Source organism: Narcine bancroftii, unplaced genomic scaffold (assembly GCF_036971445.1).
Source record: "Narcine bancroftii isolate sNarBan1 unplaced genomic scaffold, sNarBan1.hap1 Scaffold_154, whole genome shotgun sequence".
Classification (NCBI taxonomy): Eukaryota; Metazoa; Chordata; class Chondrichthyes; order Torpediniformes; family Narcinidae; genus Narcine; species Narcine bancroftii.
The window spans coordinates 3,234,113-3,242,682 of NW_027211889.1; positions in this window are offsets into that span (position 1 = coordinate 3,234,113).

Consider the following 8,570-nt stretch of genomic DNA (forward strand, 5'->3'; position numbering starts at 1 on the left):
TGGAGGGAGGTTTGTGGAAGCACTGAACAGCCTCTACCTTTTTAAGGAGGGGTTTAGTTATGTGCCTGCTGATTTGACGCCGAACGTTTCCAGCCTGAACTGGCACTAAGCAAGGTTTATAGTTAGTCCAAATTCCTGCAGACGGGTGCACAGTCTCCTTAGATGGTCTATGTTTAGCTTCATTGCCACCACTTTGACATCTTGTGGTTACTGCCACCCTCTGCTGTTGGAGAATATCCTCCTTGGTCTCAGCCCCTCAATGTGACTAAGAACCCCTTAAAAGACCCTAATGTTTTGGCCTTCATCACCACTCCTGGCAAGGCATTCCTGGCACCCACAACTCTGGGTAGATACCCCTGATATCTCCCCTAAACCTTCCTCCCTTTGCTTTGGGCAGATGTCATAGTGTTTGCTACTCCCATCTGGATTTCAGGCAGACCAAAGGGCATCTTTCACCGAGTTTCTGGTCTTCCACAGCTCTGGATTTCTGTCTCTGGATGCTCTGCACAGGGAACCACCCCTATGTATCCCATTGAGTCCTAGAGTCACTGTGTCAGCAATTCTCTGCTGACCACTGCCTGATGGCCTTGTGGTCAAAATTGTTTGTCGATGAAACCATTCCCAGGAAGGTGATGTGGCAAAGTCCTGGTGACTGGGACATTGTGTGTCACCAGGGCCAGACAAATCTTTCGCAAAACCTGAGCCAGGTAGAACCTCAGCACATAGCAGCTTTTGGTGCCCTTGCTCTTTGGTTCCACGCACAGCCACATACAATCATGGCCATGCTGGTTACACCCTTGCACCCATTGATTGATGACGAACATGGTCCTTCTCCAGACTCTACCCATTTTGGACCCCCACATGAATAGGAAGACTGTTTTCGGAATTGCCAGGGTGAAGGTGTGGGGATGGGCCACACCTGTCCCACGTGCAGCAGTACTGAGAGTTCCTTGCACCTTGCACCTTGCACCTGGTTATCAGGTTTTCGCCGATTGATAAGTGTTGGGCATCTCTGTGGTTCTCGCTGTCTCCTGGATCTGGGGGTCTCTGTACTGCTCCTGGTCTCCTGGAGCTGGGGGTCTCCAAAGTGCTCACCATCTCCTTGAGTTGGTGTATTTTTCTCCACCAGCCCCACATGACAACCAAGACCCCTGGATGGAGGGCAGAGGCACAGAGAGATCAGAGAGAACACGGTTAGTTTCAACAGGTTGGGGTCCATCCAGGTGCCTGATAACGGGAGGAAACAAAGGGGGAAGGAGGATGCAGGTCATTCGATAGCAGAAAATTGCGAGAGAGTGGATTCCTTGGACTCTTGAGGAGAGAAGGTGCTGGTCGATCCATCGGTTTAGGTGGGGAAGGGTATAGACATGGCAGCTGACTGGAATTGTCAGCGGGGTACTGAGACCTGGTGGAGGAGGGGAAGAAGGATGCAGTTGTGTTCTGACAAGAGAGTGCTGAGGGAGAGGCAACATGGGTGGAACCTCAAGACAAGGGTCCCCTGATTGTTTGCAGGAATGGGATCTGTAAAGAGACTCATAGATATCCAGCACAGAGCATCTTTGACCCCCTGCCATCAGGAAGGAGATGTGGAGGAATAAAAGCAGAGCAGCCAGGCAGGGTAATAGCTTCTTCTCACAGGCCGTGAGATTGACAAGGCAACATGAGCTGGATGGGATCAAAGAATGAAAAAGGGGAGAGGAATATGGACTGATTACAACAGCCTGGCCAGCAGGAGAGAGGGGCCGAAGGGCTTGTTTGTATGTTGTCTATCTGGACCAGCCTTTTGCGTTCAAGCTTTAAAAAGCCAACCCATTTTTTAATTTAATAACAATGGTACAGAATGAATCAAGAGACAAGACGTCTGTCCAGCAAGAGCGTCGAAGTCACTTCCTGAAATGGAGGCTCTGGAACCACAGGGAGGTTCTGGCTGCAATGAGGCCTGGCTTCTTCTGCAAGGAGGAGAGGAGAGGCAGGGGAAATGCAGAGGAACGGGTGGTGAGGGGAGGGGGTAAGGATGCCTTCCTCCGTTCACCTCCCATTTCCTCTACCCCGTAGCCCTCCTCATTCCCCTGCCCGTTCCCCTCCCCAACCCCTCAATGCCTGGACTGGTCCCAACTGCTGAAGCGAGGCAACGACCGCACATTTGTAGTAGGTTGTCGGGGCGCCGGTAGCAGGTTCTCCACCTCCCCCGACTGAGATGTTGGTTGGAGTCTAGAAGTTCTTCTTCTTGCTGAGAGCTATTGTCACCCCTCAGAGAGTCCCAAACCTCAGCAGTGGGAACATGGCTTATATTACCCAAAAGTTGTTTACTCATAGCTTATCTCTTTGAATAACTGATTTCATTATCTTCAAGGTCTCCTGACAGTCTGCAACTAGCAAAATACAACTGCATCTCTGGGCCTCATGGTGGAATTTAGATCATGTCTTCTGATTCACATGTATACATTCTTGCATAATCTGGTCGAATTCTTCCATTACAGTTCCATAGAATGAACTTGTGATGTGATTTATAACCACTCTCTAACCTTGTCATGTGAGTGAGTCCCACATTCTGAACTTGTTATATCAGTGAGTTCGACATTGAAAATGTTATGAGAGTGAGTTCCACAGTGTAATCTTGTTTTCTTAGTGAATCCCACATTGTTAACATTATGTTAGTGAGTCCCACAGTGTAAACTTGTTATGTGAGTTATTTTCGCAGTGTGACCTGGTGATGTGAGTGTGTCCCACAGTTTGACATTGTTGTGTCAGTGAGTTCAATATTGAAAATGTAATGTTCGTGAGTTCCAGAGTGTAACCTGGTTATTACACTAACCTTGCTCTGTGAATCAGTTTAAAGTGTTACATTGTTATGGAAGTGAATTTCTCAGTGTCATCCTTGTTTAGTTAATGAGTCTCAGAGTGTAACATTGGGATGTGAAGTGAGTTTCACAGTATGACCTTGTTATGTGAGGGATTCCTACAGGATAAACTTGTTATGTGAATGAATTCCACAATATAACCATGTTATGTGTTAGTCAAAAAATGTAAACTTGTTATGTCAATGAGTCCCACAGTGTAATCTTGTTATGTGAATAATTTTCACTGTGTGACCTGTTGATGTGAGTATTTCAAAGTGTGACGTTGTTATGGAAGTGAATTCCACAGTGTCAACCTGTCAAGTTAGTGAGTCTCAGAATGTAAAATTGCTATGTTATTGAGTTTGACAGTGTGGCCTTGGTATGTGAGTGAGTCCCACAGTTTGGCCTTGTTATGTCAACGGATTCGACGTTGAAAATGTAATGTGAGTGGTTTTCACAGTGTGACCTTGTGATATGAATGATTTTTGCAGTGTCGACTTGTTATGTAAGTGAGTTCCACATTCCAGCCATGTTATGTTAATGAGTCCCACAGTGTTTGTTAAGTAAATGTGTACCACAGTGTGAGATTGTTATGTTGGTGACTTCTACAGTGTGACCTTGTTATGTTGGTGACTTCTACAGTGTGACCTTATTAGTTCCACAGTGTGACATTGCTGTGCTAGTGAGTTCCACATTGTAAACTTATTATGTGATAAATTCCCATATTTTAACATTGAAGGAGTTTCCACAATGTAACTTTGTTATTTGAATGAGTTCCACAGAATTAACAGGTGATGTGATTTTTTACCCGCCGTCTAACCTTGTTATGTGAGTGAGTCCCACATTCTGAACTGATTGGATTTCGACATTGAAAATGTTTTGTTCGTGAGTCCCACAGTGTAAAATTGTTATGTGAGTGAATTTCAAAGTGTGACCTGGTGATGTCAGTGCATTTCAAAGTGTGACATTGTTATGTAAGTGAATTCCACAGTGTCAACCTATCAAATTAGTGAGTCTCAGAGTGTAAAATTGGTATGTTATTGAGTTCGACAGTGTGACCTTGTTATGTAAGGTATTCCCACAGTGTAAACTTGTTATGTGAGTGATTTCCTCAGTTGGACCTTGTTCTGTTAAGCGAGTTTGATGTTGAAAATTTTATGTGTGATTTTCACAGTGTGACCTGGTGATATGAATGATTTTCACAGTGTTGACTTGTTATGTGAGTGAGTTCCACAGTTTGACCTTGTTATGTCCATGAGTTTGACATCAAAAATGTAATGTGAGTTGTTTTCACAGTGTGACCTGGTGAGATGAATGATTTTCACAATGTGGACTTGTTATGTGAGTGAGTTCCACATTCCAGTCAGTGAGTCCCACAGTGTAACCTTGTGAAGTAAATGTGTAGCTTAGTGTGAGATGGTTCTGTTCGTGACTTCCACAGTGTGACCTTTTTATGTGAGTCGGTTCTGTAGTGAGATATTGCTGTGCGAGTGAGGTAAATTTATTATGTGAGATATTCCTTCAGTTTAACTTCATTTTTATTTTTTTTTATTTTTCACACTATGAACCAACCAAAATACACACAAACATTTCCCTCTTGAATATACACAGTGTAATTTTTCCCCTTTTCCCCCCTCCCTTCCCTCCTTCCTTCCCACCCCCCTCCAAACCCATTAAACATTCAACATATACAATAAACCCATTGAACAATGTCATCACCAATGAAAATAAACAAGAAAATTTTGTCATCTTCTTCTATTTCCATCATTTTAGGGGGTGGAGGTCCGCAGTAGGTCCTCTCTGTTGTGTTCCATGTACCATGAGATATGTTCCATGCACCATGAGTCGCAGGTCAGCCTGCGGCAGGGAGGGGGAATGGGCAACGGTCCTGGCGAGGTCAGGCCCCCCCCTGAGTTTCTGCCGGACCCCCTTTGACCTGCTGAGTTTCTCCCGGACCTCCCTTGACCTGCTGAGTTTCTCCCGGATCCCCCTTTGACCTACTGAGTTTCTCCCGGACCTCCCTTGACCTGCTGAGCTTCTCCCGGACCTCCCTTGACCTGCTGAGTTTCTCCCAGACCCCCCTTGACCTACTGAGTTACACCCGGACACCCTTGACCTGCTGAGTTTCTCCCGGACCCCCTTTCCTTTCCGTGCCGGTGTCCCAGGACCTTTCCAGGGCAGTCTCTGTACTCAGCACCGTGCTGGGATCCCGGTCAGCGGTAGAGGAGCAGGTGAGCGCGGCTAATCCCGATCCAGCCCACGCCACTCCTGAGATTGGCGGGGGGTTCCACCCTACCTGCCCGATCAGCCTCGCTCTCCATGTGTACTCCTGGCACCCGCCGCTGGTCTGGTGGGAAGACGCACGGCGGCCGGCACCCCCATCGCTCGGCGGGGAGCCCCACTCTTCCCTCCGGCGTCCCGACTCCATCTGCAGCTCCAAGAAACGCTGTGCCACTGGGTTTCCGGAAGCTGGGAAGCGGCCTTGGCTTCCCCTGACACCTGCCAGGCCGCGCTGCGGTGGGGGGATGGGCGGGGGGACATGACAGCGTGTTTATAAAACCACCCACCATTACTTTTCAAGAACCAGGATTTTTCTCTCTCTCTCTCACCCTGGGACACAGCGGTTACTGTGCATTCGCTATACTGGCGCGGCGGCCAGCTGGCCACCTCTAATACATTTTTGATATGATCTTGCAGGCCAAATATAATTATATCTTGGCCCGCGGGCCAGAGTTTGACATGTGTGCTTTAGTGGATAGAAGTAGTCATTGTACTTCAGGATGTCCAGTCAGGTACAGATTCTCCTTAAATAGCATTTGGCCCAGATGTCTATTCAGTACAAGAATACTTTCGATCTCAGGCAGATTTTGAACAATAACACCATTCATTCTGCAACAACTGCCACTTAATTTTGCCAGTTGTTCAATGGCAAGCGACATGGGGAAAACACCACTGTCAACTCTTCTACCTTAAAGGAGTAATTTTATTCAAATGGGCAGTAGATCAAGAGCTGGAAACAGTGAAATCAGACAGAGGTGAGTGACTGCTTAAAATTAGAAACATTTGTGTTCATGCTATAGAGTTTAAGGCTGCCCAGGAGGAATATAATGTGTTTTCTTGAAGTTTGTGTGCCCTCCCCCTGGCGAAGGATGGGGACAACAGACAGGGTTAGAGAATTGATATGGTAGACCACAGGAAGCTCATGTTTAGATCCACAGAGCACAGGTATTTAGCAAAATGTATTTGGTCTTGGTGATATCAAGGTCAACTGAGTCTACCAAATGTAGGAGGTCAGGTTGGATGGGGTGCATGTGAAACTCTGCCTCAACTGGAAGGTCTGATTTTGGCCTTGGATGTAAGTGAGTGGAGATGAATGGAAGTTTGGCAATTTCTGCGGTTCCAATGGGGAGTGTGTCAGGTAGTGGTGAGTGGAGAGGGAAGTGCCATTGAGGGAGTCACAGAAAGACGTGCCCATGTGAAAAGAGGATATTAGTGGAGTGGGTTAGATGTAGCAGTTTAGAGGATGGTGCTGAAGTTGGAAGTGTCCAAGGATAATGTGTCAGATGTGGCAGATGATGGGTGGTAACTGAGAAACCTGAGAGATTCTGTCCTTGTTCTGCTGGAGGGGAGGTGGAGTAAGGGCAGAAAGAGAATTGGAGATATGGGTGCAGACTTTATCAATTACAGTATGGGGGAATCTGCATTTGTTGAAGACATTTTGGCTGTTCTGGAGTAGAAAACCTCCTTGGGACTTTTACAGGCCCAGAGGACCCCAAAACTAAGCAGCAATAGAAAATCACCAAGACAAAGGATACTTAAACAAACATCATTTTTAATTTTCTTTAAACAAAAACAGGATCAAACATCACTATTAATGTAACAGCCTAACAGCTTCTAATTCTAAGCGCAGGTGTATTTAAAGTGTATAAAGATCTTTGACACTCCTACAAGTTCACTGGTGTCTATCACCAAGCTCTGGTGCTTAAAAGTAAATGGTTGCCCCTCAGGAAGTCTCTTGTTGGTTTCAGAGAGGGTTCTTGCTCATTGGACACACAAAAACTGATTCCCACTGATCAGCCACTTTGGTATCTTGCCAAAGAAACTTGCCCCATCAGGGTTTTCCAAATGATAACTACTTCTGCAGATCACCATTGAGTTCCTTTTATTTCCCTTATATCAGGTGAAACATAATTTCTAGCCAGCCATTTCCTCTTGAATGGACAACAAGGTTTTTCAACAGGCTGAACTGAGAACTCACAACCCGTTTTCAAAATGGGGTTTCAACAAGATGCCAGCTTGCCATCTCTCTGTCTCTCTGTCTCTCTCTCTCTCTCTCTCTCTCTCTCTCAAGCCTATTTGGTCTCTCCCCTTTGATTGCAAGACCACATGGCCTTCTTAGAACAGCAAACTGGAACCAGCCAGATTACTGCACAGCACCCAAACTTCTGAGTCCATTCATCTGTTGCTTTAAAAACAATAATTTCAAAAAACATCTGCTTTTGAAATTATTTTGCAAAACAGTCTCCTTGTTTTGCCTTTGCCAAGGGTCTTGGCGTCTGCATGACTCACTCTCAGCAATGCTCTTGCATTTTAATTAAAAGCTGTGTTGTGAAGTGTTTGTGTTTGTTTGTGACCGACACGACTCCTACAATCCATCTCTTTCAAAAACATATCAAAATACAATGTAAAATATATAGTCTGTCACAGGACAGATCGAGCAGAGGAGTTGTGATAAAATCAGTGGCGTCCTTGCAAAAATAAAGTGGGAAGAGATATAATCCAGGTAGGTCTGGTGAGTGGAGTTTGTAATAGTTTGAAACTTGAACCTCTCTCTCTATTTCAGGAGACAATTTACTGTCATGTAATGAAAAAGTGTCATTTCACACAAAATTGCTTTTTTCCTGCTGTGAGGCAGACAGATTCGCCATTGTAAGAAATTGCTTGAAATGCCTCTTGCACTCAGAGAAAGAAGCAAAAGAGAGTCGTGCTCTCCCCCCACCCACCCCCACCACCCTGAACCCTGGGCCAAGTCACTGAGGGTCTGTGGATTCTCTTTCAATGCTCACAGAACAATCCAAGTTATTGGCAATGCGAGCTCCAGTTTTGAACTTCTGACACAATTAGGAACTCTTTCGCACCCACTCGTATCCCAGGGCTGAAACCTGACACTCTTTTAGCCAGTTCAACCAATCTCTTGCAATCAACGGTCTGGTGTGAGTTCCTTGACTGCTTTCCCCAGAACCCCACAGCCTGCGTGTGTTACTCTCCTCAAGTCACGAACAGCTTGCCACCTATGTGGGTCCTTCAGCTGCAGAACGTCTCGCTGGTCTGCTTCCATGGTCACCGACCTGTGGATTGAATCCTCTGCTTCTCAGATGTTGGTGGGGTGTGGTCTTGTTTTCTGGTGCCCTGTGCCAGTCCTCCGCTTTCCCAGAGTTTGCGGTGGCGAGGAAATCTAACACATCTAAATAAAAATTTTACAACTTAGAGGAGAATCTCACATGACTAGAGGGATGGAAAAGACCTTATTACAAATTGAAGCCTTATATTTGAATATTCAGGTGACAAATTTGCAAAAGCATAGAGTATACATTTCTGAAGCTATATGTAATTTTTTTCTAAAGGAACAGAACTTTGAATTTTTGAATGTCATCTTGGCATCCCTAAAAATATATCTGATCTCCAAGTAAGTGCAATACGTCTCCTCATCACTACTAATATTAATTTAAC